This window comes from Theropithecus gelada, chromosome 3 (assembly GCF_003255815.1).
Source record: "Theropithecus gelada isolate Dixy chromosome 3, Tgel_1.0, whole genome shotgun sequence".
Classification (NCBI taxonomy): Eukaryota; Metazoa; Chordata; class Mammalia; order Primates; family Cercopithecidae; genus Theropithecus; species Theropithecus gelada.
In genome coordinates this window covers 22,833,463-22,850,002 of record NC_037670.1, presented here as the reverse complement: position 1 = coordinate 22,850,002, position 16,540 = coordinate 22,833,463, and the positions used below count along the sequence as shown (strand labels likewise).

Genomic DNA, 16,540 nt, shown 5'->3' with positions numbered 1-16,540 from the left:
AACAACATTATCACCACAACTATCCATCACTCCATTACTATTCCAATATTAACATCACTACCACCACAACTATCCATCACTCCATCTCTATTCCAACATCAACATTGCTATCACCACAACCATCCATCACTCTATCACTATCCCAACACCAACATCACTATCACTACAACCATTCATCACTTCATCCCTATCTCAACACCAACACTGCTATCTCCACAACCATCCATCACTCCATCACTATCCCAACACCAACACCACTATCACCACAACCATCCATCACTCTATCACTATCCCAACACCAACATCACTATCACTACAACCATCCATCACTCTATCACTATCCCAACACCAACATCACTATCACCACAACTATCCATCACTCCATTACCATCCCAATATTAACATCATTGCCACCACAACTGTCTATCATTCCATCTCTTCCAACACCAACATTGCTATCACCACAACCATCCATCACTCTATCACTATCCCAACACCAACATCACTATCACCACAACCATCCATCTCCCCATCACTATCTGAACACCAACATCACTGTCACCACAACCATCCATCACTCCATCACTATCCCAACACCAACATCACTACCACCACAACTATCCATCACTCCATCTCTATTCGAACACCAACATTGCTATCACCACAACCATCCATCACTCTATCACTATCCCAACACCAACATCACTATCACCACAACCATCCATCTCTCCATTACTATCCCAACACCAACATCACTATCACCACAACCATCCATCACTCTATCACAATCCCAATGCCAACATCACTGTCACCACAACCATTCATCAGTCCATCACTATCCCAACACCAATATCACTATCACTACAACCATCCATCACTCTATCACTATCCCAACGCCAACATCACTGTCACCACAACCATCCATCATTCCATCACTATCCCAACACCAACATCACTATCACCACAACCATCCATCACTCTATCACTATTCCAACACCAATATCACTATCACCACAACCATCCGTCATTCCATCACTATCCCAACACCAACATGAATGCCACCACAATGACCACTACAACTACTACCACCTCTACCACCTCCACTTCCACTTACTGAACACTGTTTGCTTCCCATTGTAATTGGTGCTTTATGTATATTATTTCATTTTCTTTCCCACAAAAACCCCACAGAGTATAAGTATACTTCTTCACAGATGAAGAAACAAAAGGTCAAATATGTTAAAACAACTATCTCAAGGCAAGTATAGAGTAGGAATTCTCCAAAGTTGTATTTGGTATTAACCACTCATAGAGCCTCAGAGAACTTTTCACCCTTTTGCAAAGTTTGCTAGTTTTGTAAAGTTATACTATGCATAGCATTTCTAATCAGAGGAAAATTTAATGGATCACATGAAGAGAAAATTATATATTTTTATGCATAAAAGCAAGCGAAAATTCTTACTCTACCAGGGAAAGTTTAAGTTACTTTATTAATTTGTAGATAGACTAGTCAGATTGAAATTTAGAAATGTATTTAAATTAAAGAAATCCTTGCGGATGTATTTTAAAACACCCTCTGAAAAAAATCCATAAATGTAGGGATTTTGTATATTAAGTGTAAGAAATGTTAGGGCCTGTAGTTCAGGTTTTCAAAAATGACACTAGAGGCTCACGCTGAGTTATGGACAAGTCAGCAGGAGTGGAAGGTGTGTTTAGTGGAGACATTTTAATTCATTTGTCTGGCAGTGGGCTTCATATTCCCAAGAAAAATTAGTGCATAAGATCCTTTACTGGAAAATTGTTTTGAATGATGCTTTAGCCATTTTTGCTTGGAGCATGTGTCTACTTGGAACAAAGGGAGATGGTTTTCTGGGGTATAGAGAATACATCCTCATAGGGAAATGATCTTTAGAACACTGTATTAAGGTTGTTAATTAGCACTGTAGAACAATTGACACATGGGTAGAAATAATGATTCACTTTCATGAAACTCAGTGAATGAGGTTAATGGTGGGGTAAGAAGAAAAGGAAAAGAAGAAATCAGGTAGGGATCTGGAAATGTATTTTGAATCTGAGTTGCATAATATTGGAGAACACAAATTTCCTATGAAACCACTTTGACCATGCCTCTTTGATCTCTGTCTCCCGATCTCAGTTAGTACCTGTTGTGAGATCTGATCTCTGCCTCATCTTTCAAGACTAATGCCTCCTGGGTGTTGCTTGCTCACCTGGGTTCCTCTCTGACTGCCTGAAAGAGGGTGGGGATCCCAACTCTCTTACATATTCCCACCTTATAAAAACTGTTGTCAAAAAATGTTCTTCTTTCTTCTTTCAACGAATACCCCCTCTACTCCTTCTCTGCAGGCCAGCTCAGCTTCCAGCTCACCAGGGCTCTTCCCTAGACCACTCCCACCAAGAAGCCCTCTCCCTCCCTGGTCTCCACTGGCATTCACTCATCACTTCCACCTCCTCTGGTGGCCACCATTCTCGATGAAACATGTGGTTTCAAAGAATAGCATTGCAAGCTCTAGAATGCAAGGAACCCTACAGAATGTAATCTCACTTACTATTTCCCCCTGTCTAAATCAGGGCTTCAACACTGGGATGCTCTCAGAAGATGCTCTTGCAGATGGAGAAGAGAATGGTTTTGAACACACATGAGGTGCAAGAAAAGAGATGGGTAAGAATGATCACAGATAGAGGTTTATAATCTAACTGGGTAAAGGACTGATGGCAAAGGTATGAAGTCAGAAGGAATTCCTCGACTGCAGACACATGGTTTAGCTGTTGAAGAGAGGCCTGGCTTAGCTGTTGAAGAGAAGCGGAGAACTCAGCAGTCCAATGTGACAGCCGGGGAGTGTGGATTCAAGCTGAGGGTTGGCTTCCATGCTGGGACTTAGCCTGCTGGCCTACACAGAAGGATGACAGGTTGAGGCAGGATTTGGAGGGGTTGAGCTTCATTGCCCAGGCCCCACCAGGGATGAAAATAGCTTCTGATGAGCCAATTTATTTGGACACTGTCATTCATTTTTGTCCTTCTTAAAAGAATGATTCCAGAAAGAGAATTTGCTCACTTATTCAGCCAGCCGGTGGGTTACATGTTTTTATGATGATGGACCTGCAGATTGACAGCAAATCTCACTTGGTAACCAGTCATCTTAAGACAAATTAAAGGAGTCCTTTGAAAAGTAAGTATATGAAAAAAACCACAAAAACCAAAAAAAAAAAAAAACCCCAAAAAACAACAAAAAAAAACCCAACAACAAAAAAACCCAAAAAAAACCTCTAAGGGCTCCCTTCTACTCCTATTTAAGAACTCAATAAAATGAGGTCCTTTCCACAGGGGAAAATGTTGAAATTTAGAAATGTGCTTAAATTAAAGAAATCCTTGAGGACGTATTTACAAACAACAGACTGCTTTCCAAAGTGAGTGCTTTCTGTTTGCCTCTTCTCAAATCCTGTTGAATGCAGTAAGAGAAGGTCATGCCTGCTCATTGTTAGGTTTCTCACACAAAGATTGTTTTTCCTGTGTTGAACTTTACTCCCCCATTCATTTGCCTTTGGATCCAGTAATGATCCTGATTTCTTCTCATTTCTTTCATTTATCTGTGGTGGCCTGGCAGGTTTTTTCCTCTCTCTCCCCTTTCCTGGCCTGGCAGGTTTTTTTTCTCCTGTAGTCCTCCTAAACAGCCTCCTTTCATCCTCCCAGACGCCCTTTCTCCAGCTTCCAAATCCCTCCCAACCCCCACTTCCTTTAAGAAACCTTCTCTTTTGATCTCCATGACAACAGTTGCACCGTGTCAATGTATTTGCACGGTGTGCAAGTGACTGTATTTTATACATCCTTCCTAATCAGTCTGCTGCAAGCCGCCGGTGGCAGATGCTTCATCATTTAAAGGGACAGTAAAACAGTAGACGTGCAAATGCTCACCGTACCTTCCTGGATGTGGCTGATTAGAACAGGCATCTCTTGTGCTGAAGACCACCAGCCATATTCTGTTTCCCACATGCCTCCCGCCCCTTCCCATTGAAAGGAAATGACTTTTGCTGGATGTGCAGAATTCACCTGTTGGCCAGAGTCAGCTAAAAGCCTCACTGCAGAATTTCATGTTTGAAGAACCCTGTCTTTCTCAGGCATGTTGAATAATTTAGTTGGGAAATGAATTGAACATTTTCTTTTTAGATTCCTCCAAATCCACTTAAAATGTAATCTGTCCTTGTTTCCCTTATGTGATAAGTTGGGCGGACAGTCTTTTTCATCTTTGTGCATTTTCTGCAGCCTCCCCCGCCCCCCGCCCTTACCTGCTTTCCAACATAAACAGTAGCCACTCCATAAGCTTGCTCAGTGAATGGGCACATCACATTGAACAAACTTTAACTGGGCATCTATTCTACACAAGGCATGGCACACCAGGGACACCTATGAGTTAATCAGTGTTCAGAAAACTGCATGATACTTGCAGTGCTGCAGGTATGCCCAGGGTACTATGGAGGGGCAAATTGGGGGCAGAAGGATTGCCAGAGAAGAGCACACCTCACCTGAGCTGAAGGGCGACTGGACGTTGCCTTGGAGGGTGCAATGCTGTCGGCAAAGCAATTGGCTAACACAGCTGCATCCAGGTGCAAGGACAGAAGACACCAAGGAATGCAGAGAGGCTCAAGTGACTCTGAGGTGAGGTATCCATGGTGATCACAGGGGTGGGGGATGGTACAAGCACAGATGAAGCTAGGGACATTCCTATGGGACAGAACCTACGGAGCCTGTATGTAGTAGCATCGTGGCTACCAGCAACATCCACATCACCTGGAAAACTGCTAGAGCTGCAAGAACTGGGGACCACTCAGACTTCCTGAATCTAGAATAAACCCTGGGGGTGGAGCCTGGTGAGGTGTGTTTTAAAAGGCCCTCCGGGATACTGGTGCTCCCTCAAGTCTGAGAATCACTGTTCTTATCACCGGGAGTCACTCAGTGATTTAGATTTGGCTTTGCTTGAAGAGACTATTTAGTTAAAAAGCAGTCACTGTGTATTCCCCCATTTCTCAGGTTAGCCAATAACCCATTTTCCTGGTTCTTTGCAGAACAAAAGGGAATACATGCACATAAAACTGTTAGACCTTCCTGGTCTTAGGAGCAATTTAAAGATCTACCGTACGCAGCCCTAAAGGGATTCTGCTTTACGATAGGTGTGTGGGTGGAGTGAGAACCAGCTGGCTATCTTGGTCCACGGACAATGGATTTTGAGGGAGTTACGTCAGAGACAGGAGATTTTTTTACTTTACTGCCTCAAATAATTCCTTTCCTTTCCTTTCTTTTCCCTTTCCTTTTCCTTTTCCTTTCCTTTCCTTTCTTTTCCCTTTCCTTTTCCTTTTCCTTTTCCTTTCCTTTCCTTTTCTCTCCTTTCTTTCTTCTCCTTTCCTTTTCTCTCCTTTCTTTCTTCTCCTTTCCTTTCTCCCTCCTCCCTCCCTTTTTTTCTTTTCTTTTTTCTTTTCTCTTTTTCACAGGGTCTCACTCTGTCACCCATGCTGGAATGCAGTGGTGGGATCACGGCTCACTGCCGCCTCAACCTCCCCAGGCTCAAATAATCCTTCGACCTCAGCCTCCTGAGTACCTGGGATCACAAGCATTCCACCATACCAGGCGAATTTTTGTATTTTTTTGTAGAGATGGGTTTTTGCCATGTTGCCCAGGCTGGTCTCCAACTCCAGAGCTTAAATAATCTGCCCAACTCAGCCTCCCAAAGTGCTGAGACTATAGGTGTGAGCCACTGCTTCTGGCCTTAAATGATATTTTTGTTCATATATCTCTCCTTAGAGTTGTACTGTATTAAAAACACAATCTGTGTCCTAGGTCTCATAATGGGGAGATATACAGGCACGTGACTGGCTCCCCCAAAGTCATTATCTTTTGAGGAGCTAGGAAAGGATGAGGTGTCCACATTTCATGGGGTAGAAAAGGGCCACATAACCTGATAATGAGACAGTGTTTAGAACTAAGGGGCTATGCAATTTCAGTTTGATAAATAAATGATAAATGACAGATTATTTGAAATAGGCGCTGTCTTGAGAGCCAAGAATGTTATTTGCAGGCTGCGGCTGCCATATTCTAGTCAGACTTGGCAGCTGAGGAGGAAAGGGTGGCCAAGGGTGTATGAGGGCTTTGCCTTGAGACATAAATGCTGAATGCTAGAAATAGACTGATAATTTTACCATATGGAATTGAGGTTAACTACTGCAAAGCAAAACGCCATCTATTCCATTTCTAAAGTGTAGGACAGCTTCCACTGTATTCATCCAGCCAACAAACACACCTGTAAAATAGCTCCTCTTGCTGGGACACTCCGTTTTCGAATTCTGTTGTTCTTCATATCTCATACCACCTGCTAGCCACAGTCAGTATTTCCTACCAGCCACAGAGGCCTATCAGTGCTCTCTGCCAAGGACCAAACAAGGGAATTCGGGCTTTGCTTTCTATGAATCAGCTCTGAGGGGTGGCCTCTGGGAATGCCCCCACCTATCTCCTGTGCCCGACAATGGGGACTTAGAGGGTGTGGTCTGATGCCAAAGAGGGGGTATGCTAGTCTGTGAGCCTAAGGCTGGGCCCCAACTATTTAGCAGTGGCTGAGTGAACCCAAAGGGCTTTGGCCCACCACACATGCCTGGAAGGCTCAACCCAGAGTAGACCCTCTGCAGGTAATGGAGGCCCTGTAATGGTAGTGTGGCCAAGGAGGACAGGGCAGGGGCCCAAGAAAGGCCACAGAGATAAGGGAGGGAGGGTCTCCCTGACCCTGATCTGATAAACAAGCACAAGAGGCAGGATTTCAAAGGCATGGTCATGGGGCCATGGAAAATGCTCAGAAGTAGTTTTATGGGGTGGGAGAAGACAGCGTCTGATTCTGGAAGTTTTGTAAGACAGCACCAGTGGAGGGCCAGTCATGATCCAACATGGCTGGTAAGGAGGCCAGCTGGGCAGGGGTGGAGCTGAGTGAGATGAAGACATATCCACATCCACCTCTTACCCCAACAAACCACCGGGTCTGCATGCTCTGGAGGCAACCTGGATGTCTTGATGAGAAAAGAGAGGAAAGGAGGGTGAAGAAGAATCTTCCTTGGGACCAAACAGGCCCTTTCCACTGAGGAGGGCAGGGTTTGGGAAGCTGGAGGCCGGGGCAGGGAGCCAAGCCAGGAGTCGCCCTGACCAGTGCTCTGACAGGTGCACAGGGCAGACTCTGCCTACTTTGTAGGTTTTTAAACTGAAACTGCCTCCATTTCCCTCCCACTCTTCTATGTTTGTTAATAATATAAATTCAAGAATAACTAAGAGAACCCTTACGTGATATACAAGGAGAGGGTAAGTGTGGAGACAAACTGAGTCCTGGAATCCACAGGGATGAGGCTGAGAGCAGGTAGTGGGTGAGAGTGACCCTGGGCTGGAAGGGACACACAGATGGGAATGGCAGGGAATGGCACTGCCAGGAGGCAGGTGGAAGCTGTGACAGTCAAACTGAGAGAGAAAGAGAGAGAGAGAGAGAGAGAGAGAGCGCTTGTAAAGGAGTGAGCGGCATCAATCACATGCATGGTTGTTGCAGCCTTTGTCATTTTTGCTAAGTATCTGTCCAGAAGAAACAGAGAAGATCCAGGTCTCAGAAAAGCCTGCCTGCTGAAAGGTGAGCTTTAATTTTACAACTGGAAGGAATTCCTGAGTGCTTTACATCCATGCCAAAAGAACCAATGAACTGGAAACCATTTTTGAGTGGGGCACTGCTATAGAGCTACCTGAAAATATGGAAGTGACTTTGGAACTGGGTAATGGGCTGAGGTTAGAAGAGTGTTGAGGGCTCAGAAGAAGACAGAAAGATGAGGGAAAGTGCTAGGATTATAGGTATGAGCCACCACGTGTAGCCTCTTATCTATTTTTGGGTAATGAAAGGCTTTAGCCTTGACTAAAGGGAATTTTAGACATCAACATGCAAGAATAGGTATTTGGGGGGAGAGTATTGAAAAAGTTGTCTAGGCTAGGCACAGTGACTCATGCCTGTAATCACAGCACATTAGGAGGCTGAGGCAGGAGGACCACTGCAGGCCAGGAATTTGAGACCAGCCTGGACAAAATAGTGAGACCTTCTTTCTAAAAAAAAAAAAAAAAAAAAATCAAAAAGTTAACTGGGCATGGTGGTATGTACTTGTAGTCCCAGCTACTCAGGAGGCTGAGGTAGGAGGATCACATGAGCCTGGGAGGTCAAGGCTGCAGTGAGCCGAGATGGTGCCACTACACACCATCCAGCCTTGGTGATAGAGTAAGATGCTGTCTTAAAACAAAAACAAAAACAAAAAACAAAAGAAAAGAAAGAGTTGTCCAATAGGCTACTGTATGTTCCCTGTTAGGAACGCGCTAGAAGCATTCAGACCAAGGGCCCCTGTGAACACTCTGGCTTATGCTGGGGGGAAACACTCCACAAGTCCAGATGCAACACGTGCCACAGATACCACACAGGCCCACGGGAGCAACACAGGCACTCCCTGAATCACACTCCCCTTCAGTGGGAAGTCTTGTTTCCTAAATTCACTGAGGATCTGCCACCTAAATTCTTCTGTTATTTACAGAAAAACAAACCTTGTTTCCAACTTTAAATTGTTACTGGCGGGGAAAACAGGAAGGTAAAATGGTTTTATGTCTTATACATCTATAATTACTCAAACCACAAAGTAGTTTCATTTTTGGTCTCAACTTAAATTTTTCAAAAGAACAGGAAGAGTTTATTATAGGAATTGAAAGAATTTAAAGAAGCTTTCAGAGTTTTTAATACAATGAAGAGTTTGGCTTTAAAAATGTTATGGGCTCTCTTGAAATAGAGTTAGTTACATCTTAATGTATTAACTTAAATGTATTTGAACTAGTGAAATACATTTGAAGGCACACATTGTGTTTTTCTGTCTTGCTTCATGCTACCTTGAAAATAGTCTGGAAATTACCTGTGCTGGGGCAGCTAATTCATGCTCTCCTGGCTGGGTTTCTTCCTATGATGGACCCTAACCAACTTTGTCCAACCGAGTTTTAAACAGTAAAACTAATGTCATGTTTCTTCCTTTGCCTTAGGAAAGGGGTCCATGACATAGCAGATGCCATTTGATGATGTCTATGTAATTCTTGATTGGATATACGTTTTCCTTTGATTTTTCATTCTAACATCTGTGCCCTGTTTACTAACTTATCTATCTCATTTGATTTCTCTGAAAAGATGGGAAATGTCATCAGCGAGATGACTTCAGAACTGCTGTCTGAGGACATTCAGCACATTAAACAGTGTATATCCACCTATGCTCTCCCTGTATGGCATCTGTGCATTCATAATGCTCAATGCCATATTCACTTTAGCTTGATTTTCTGCTTTGTTCTCTATGAAAAGCAGAGTTAGCATTATATGAGAACCAATAAAACTGTCTCAGATGGTCTTCTGAATACTTTTATTAAATTACTACCTATTTTAAAAAATTAATTAATTAAAATTTTGAGACGAGTCTCACTCTGTCACCCAGGCTGGAGTGCAGTTGTGCAATCTTGCCTCACTGCAGCCTCTGCCTCCCAGGGTTCAAGGAATTCTCCTGCCTCAGCCCCACGAGTAGCTGGGACCATAGGCATGAGCCATCATGCCTGGCTAATTTTTGTATTTTTAATACAGATAGGGTTTCACCATGTTGGCCAGGCTGGTCTCGAACTCCTGATGTTAAGTGATCTGCCTGCCTTGGCTTCCCAAAATGCTGGGATTACAGACATGTGCCACTGTGCCCAACCCCATCCATCTATTATTAGGTTATTGAAAATAAACTTCTATTTCTTTGTTGGGAAAATTTCACAATATTTACATTTATTGGGAGATATCTGCCATCAGAAATGGCAGTGCTGTCCAGAGCCATTGGTGGGATGGGTGGAATCAGAATCTAGCATAGGGATCGAAATTGGGGTTGTTAATCGAGGGATCACCTTACGGATTCCAGAGTGGGCCCACATCCATTATCCTTTATGGCTATCAGGTCAGTGCTGGGAGGGGAAGAGGGAGGAGAATCTATCTTTAAAATGCACTGCGACTTTCTTGGTTATGATATAATGAATAAAACACTCAACTCAGAACTAGAGAAAAGGGTTCAAGTTCCAATAATGACAAATTGAGTGACTTGCTTAAGGTCATTTGGTTAGGTGTAGAGATGGGCATTGTATCTAATTTTCTGAAATTTAATCCAGTACTTTTTATACTGTATTCTAATTATACATAATTTACTTGTTGGAAATGGATTTAACTTATGCTAAGGCTACTTTATATAAAATGTGATGAAATAATGTCAACTTATATTTGTACATGTACTCTTCAGTTTTCACTGTGAATATTACATGTTTGTACATATATGTTACTGTAAAGCTTCCTAGTGAATATTATGCATAGTGTGCTTATTAGACACTTTAAGTCATTTTCAATATTATTCTGACCATACACAATTTTTGACCTAATGTCACAACTTCAGGATCTGGTCCAATTTTAAAATGTAATGTTGATGCACTAAAAAAAGACCTAAGGATGAGCATCAATAAATGACCAAAATACCCTTTAGTTGCAACCTTATTTGCATTTCTGATCATATGCTCTTTAAATCAAGACAAAATACAATACTTGCTTCCAAAATTGTATTGCAACTTTACAGTTTATAACCTAACCGTTATAAAAAAAAAAATCAAAGAGCCTACACTTAGATTTTTTTGTGTTCATCCAGACTTAATATGAAGCTCTCAGAAGAAACCATCTAACAGGATTTCTGGCTTGATGACGACAGACGGCCTTGGTCCTAAGCCTTAGTCCAAGTTCGATTTGTATCCTGTCAAGGTCACTCTGCTGGACAGGTACAGCTTTTTCAGTGGGGTTTTGAATCAAGAATTGCCTCTTAGCCTGACAGTCCCAGACAGTATCTCTTTCCAGCCTACCTGAGCATCAGACCCAGATTCCACCCCTGTGGCCGCCAGTAGCTCTCGCAAATGCAGCCAGCATCTTCCTGGCTGCACTCTGAAGCTGGAAACCAAGGGAACTGCCTGCTTAGGTCAGGAGACCTGCCAGACCCTTTGTGCATGCAGGCTGGCAGCTCTCTCTGGGGCAGAGAACTGGAGTCCTTGAAGAAGGCCTATCACATGGCTAAACTGAGAGGAATAACCCAATACATAGATGGAAAGATGTAGAATACATTCCAAATGGTATAAATAAACATCATGGTTTCATTAAAGAAACACGCATATTTTATATATACAACAAAATATGCAAATTTAGTCACCTATGGCTTTCTAGAAAGTCCACAGTTTTTTTTTTTAAGCACCACTTTTTGATAGGAACCTTTTATGATAAAAGGAAATAATGGTAAATGGTTTATGCATTAATTTAACAGAATTTATTGCACTCCTGCTGAGGCTACAGTGAACACACAAGACATGTCCTCAACCCTCATGGAACCTAGAGTCTAGTCCACCTAAAAAAGTTGAAGAAGAACAATCTTACTTCATACGGATGACCAGAGATTTTGAATTTTTTTTTCTTGTTATCAAGGAAGGAGGTTAGACTCGTTAATATGAGAAGGGCCCAAAATTATTTAAGTATTTGTAAGAAATGTTGATTTTCAGGAATTTCAATAAGGCTATATTATAAAACCAATGCTAGAGCCAATGGATTAGTTCATAAAAGCAAATACAAACTTTTGCCATTTTTCACAGCCTAAAGATTAAAGTGATAGTTGAAGAATTAAGTAAAGTTTATTTCAAGGCAACCTTTTTGAATTTCAATTGATATAGGAAAAAAGGGTGTCTACTCACTACTAAAGTTACTCTAAGGTTAAGTTTATAATTTGGAAAGGAAAGGATAGCAGGTAAGAATGTAAATTTCATATATCTTCTCTAATTTTTATGGGGTTGGGTATAATTTATAACATGAGTTTGGAAGGAATAGTAAAAGTAGTTAATATTTATTGGGCATTACTAGGCATGAACTACAATCTTGGCACTTCATAGTCATCAACTTGTTGACTGTTCAGAAACCCAGGAGGCAGACCCGGGCAGCCTGGGTGGAAGTCCTCAATCTGACAGTCACCAGCCTTCAGAACTTGGGCTAGTTCCTTTGACTTCAGGATCTCCCTCTGCAGAAAACTGCGTGTTCCCAGCTCACAGATAAAGTGAGATACTGTGTGCAGAAGTTGAGCATTGTGCCTGGCAGGCAGCAAACCCCCGTAACGACAGCTGTCCCAGGAACCCCTGGCCAGGAAATACTAGTGCGGGAAGGTGCCTTGTTCTTTCCTAGAGGTAGAGGGATTTCAGTGCAGAAGGCAAGCGGAGCCCGCAGTTTATTAAACCATTACTGTCGAGGTCACTGGAAATATGGCAGTTTTGTTTTTAGATGACAGACTGAGCCATTTTCCTGTTGTAAGAGTTTAACTCTGAAATGTAATAGGTTGTAATGATGCCTCAATTAGCTGGAATTATTGGGGATAGTGGAGACGTGATATTCTGGTTAAAAATATTCTTCGGATTACTGAAATTTAATTAAATCTCTAAATATTCAACTTTAATATTTTACAGAAGTCATACCTCTCTTTCTTAATTCTAAATGAGAATTTTGCTCATTTTAAGTAAAATTTTCACCCAGATGGTACAATACTGAGGGCCAAGAAAGTGGTAAAATTATTCTCAGATTTTTATTGCAAGTTATCACTTTGATCATTATTCTCAGCACAGGAATATTTAAGTAATTGACCATTTCATAGTTTTGGGACAGCCTGTGGTTCTGCAAAGGTTTCTCATTTAATGCAAAAATAAAACAACAACACATATTTTATATCAATAGGAAAAAAGCATCTGTCTTAAATTGTATTCTCTGGATAAATGTTTTGAGATGTATATAATCATTAAATATTCCAAATAATGAAAGTTTTATTTTAGGAGTGACCATGGCAAACACACACATACACACATGCAAGCATGCACACAAGTAGCTGGCAATCACATTGTCCTTAATTTGCATAAAAGGAGGGTAAGTTGATTCTGAGACTGATTATGAGAGAAGGTGACAGACACTGCTAAAAGAGACACTTTAGGAGATAAACTAAAAATTAGAATTTTCTGAAAAACCAAAGAATTCCTTAGTTGTACAATTTTCAGGTACTTTATCAAATATGTTATCAATTATTTATAGCTTTAAATATTCTTTCTGATTTTGAATCAGAAACAAAATCTGCCACAAATTAAATTGTATTTGCTTACACAAATCCTTTTGTTTTTCCAAGAATGTCAAATGAAACTTTATTGTCATTTATTTTAGTTTATTCAGAACCGCTTACATCGTCTCTTGAATTTCTGTCAAGGCCTCGGTTAGCACTTTAATTAACTTAATATTTGTAAAAGTATTTAAGAGCCCTTTCCAAGACTTTATCTTGCATAATATAGACATCAAATACGCTTGTGGTTCTTGAACATCTTTCTATGGGCTTACATTTGGGATGTGAAGATGTCCATTTCCCATGAAACTTATCACCAATTGGACCACTATTGCCCTTTACTTTTCAATGAACTATATTGAAAATTACTATAGTAGAAACTCATATGAAAAGTGGTTGGTCGCCTGGTGTATTGAGTGTGGTTCACATCTTCGGGTGCCTGCCATTGTACAGGCTGGGGCATTTCACTGTATCATGAGTTAGGCCTGAGTTCAGCATGTTTGCTGTCTGGAGATCCTAATAGCTGGGATGCCTTCTCCATGGCAGTCTCAGAAACACATAATGCTTCACAGGCAATTGTGATATGGAACACTTGTCTTCTAGGCCTCTTCATTCCCAACTCACATATACACTCACCTCTCCTTCACTCAACCCATTCATTCACTCATGGAACACATGTCAGCCACGAGGGATTGGAGCTGAATAAGCCTCTCTTCCTGCCGCCAAGGAGCTCCCAGAACAGTGGAGGGGATGCACGTGAAACAGACTGCAGAAGCCATGGGGTGGGGACCTCGCTGAGCCATCACCAAGAGCAATGGGTAACACAGAGGGTGAAACTCTAATTGCACTTTGGAAATTCCCATTTTCACAGGGTCAGTCATGCACAATCTGAGCCTCAAATGAGCAGGAATGGACAGGAGAGGTGAGCGTGTTAGAAACCGTGGAACACTGACAAGAAAGACGATGATACTTGTGAACTGTTGCGTGGGTAGGAATCCCTGGGAAGGTGGGGCAAGGTAAGGGGCCTGAATCCGGGTGCTGTAGCTGATGTAGGATGGTTGCATTCACTAGGTCCTGAGCAACCTTTGCTGGACATGAAAGATTTCAAAATCAGAAGCTCTTCTTTGGTGAAAGAAATAACTAAGATAAAAGGGGTGCCGGGTGCGCTGGCTCACACCTGTAATCCCAGCACTTTGGGAGGCTGAGGTGGGTGGATCACTTGAGGTCAGGAGTTCAAGACCAACCTGGCCAACATGGTGAAAACCCCTGTTTCTACTAAAAATACAAAAAAATTAGCTGGGTGTGGTGGCGCGTGCCTGTAATCCCAGCTACGTGGGAGGCTGAGGCAGGAGAATTGCTTGAACTTGGGAGACACAGGTTGCAGGGAGCGAAGATTGTGCCATCTGCACTCCAGCCTGGGCGACAGAGTGAGACTGTTTCAAAATAAATAATAAATAAATAAAATAAAATAAAAGGGGAAAGTTGCTTATTTTGATCAATAGAGGGTGTTGTTACAGAAGCAGTGCTTGTTCAATGATAATTAAATAAATGTAATCTCTATCTCCAGTGTTAGAGAAAGGCCACCAAAGCGCCCCTTACCTTTAAAAGGCTTAGAGTCTAAATGGTTATTTTCCCACCAAAACCCCAGAGCTATTTCCTCATTTACCCTGTATCTCTCTATTGAATGCATCTTTTACTTCCAATCAGTATCCGTGACCATGAATGAGCTCCCACCTTAGACTTCCCACGATTGCATATGTCCACTCTGACTGACAGATGTGGGGCTCCCTCTTTGGGGCTAACGCTATTTCTCCTTCTTTCTTTCTCCTTACACAAAACAGATATTCTGGATTTTATGCCATAAATAAAGGCATGTTGTATGTAACATATTGTCCCTTACACATACATTAGATTTCACGTAATAGCATCCAATTCGATTGAATCAGTGTTGTCCTTTAAAAGCCCATTATATAAACAGGCCAACATGAAATGATAAGCTGGTAACAGGGCAGCCCCTACCTCATTAGTCAGTTAGATCACCGGCAAGTCCGCCTGCTGACAGGCCATGCCACAAAGGCCCACTACAGAGATAGATTGCACTCCTCCATGAACAATATATTACAGTTGATTCACAATCTAATGAAAGCCAGGCTTCCTTTTAATAGTCCCACAACATGTTCATCCTTTGGCACTAAAAAGAAATTTAACTGCAATGCACTGACTTTTGTGGCTGCTTTCTACAGAGAGAGAAAGGATACAATGCCTTTTAAAGCCTCAGAAGTTTCCATTTTTAGTTATAAGAGCTAGATCCTCTGTGGACAGACACCTCTCTCATGCAGGACCCAAAAGACCCAAAAAGCTTTTGAGGCCATAGTAATACCTGGTCTTTTTCAGGGAAAAACACAAGAGAATGTGTAAAGCTAGTGGGTAAAACTTCACAGTCTTCCATTCAAGACAGAGTGAGTCAGCATTCCATTTGTAGAGTGGCGGGAATGCGTGTGGGGTTACGGCTTGCTGAGTGTCTTTATTCTACAATGTGAGTGATGCTTGCAGGTGGTGAATGTGCTCACAAAGACCAATGACACCGCCCCCCACACTCCTCGGCCTGCACTGTCTGTGCAGCTAAACAGTCACATCACACTGCCCACGGGAAACACAACTCATTGACTGCGGTTGAGAAACGCTGACACAAAGGAGCTGCATTAACGCATGTAATACCAAAGGTGGTATCCGCCCCAACACTGAAAATCCATTTTTGTTACAGAGGCTGGTCATCTTATGAAAGAACCCACACTAGAGGGAAAACAAACAAACAATCAAACAAAAAAACAGATGCAATGGTTAGAAGAGGTGTGTGATGTGAAGACCTCATTGTGGTTGTTGGCTGCCCTCTTCTCCCATTGACACCACAGGAAAAAAAAAAAGGGTGAGGAAAGAGATAAGAAAAAAAAAAAATCACATGCAATGAGAGAAATTCAGAGCTGGGATAGTTAATGCAATCTTACAGAACTCTTGGTTCGATAATAACATTCTGGATGAAATGGAATTTGGCCTAAGACAGTCATCTCCAAGAGCACATTCAGGAGGATGACTAATACCATGGCCCACCAGGTCAGGGCCATGCTACTGACTTGAAGGTCATGGAACAGTGGTGGTTGGTGATGAGCTTGCTCCAGAATCAACACTGCTTCCTTACTTGAGGAAGTTTGCTATGGAAATCATGGCTGTTGAATGAAACAATGTGCTTAGTGATGCAATTGTTTACATTGTGGCTCAAGCTTTCTTTCTCTCCCAGCTACTTACA

At 42.0% G+C, this 16,540-nt stretch overlaps 1 protein-coding gene across 1 annotated transcript in view; it reads right to left on the bottom strand.

Moving 5' to 3' along the window:
• Positions 1 to 16,540, bottom strand: part of DSCAM (DS cell adhesion molecule) — an 821,125-nt gene that overhangs the window by 119,554 nt on the left and 685,031 nt on the right. The gene's annotated exons all lie outside the window — the stretch shown is intronic.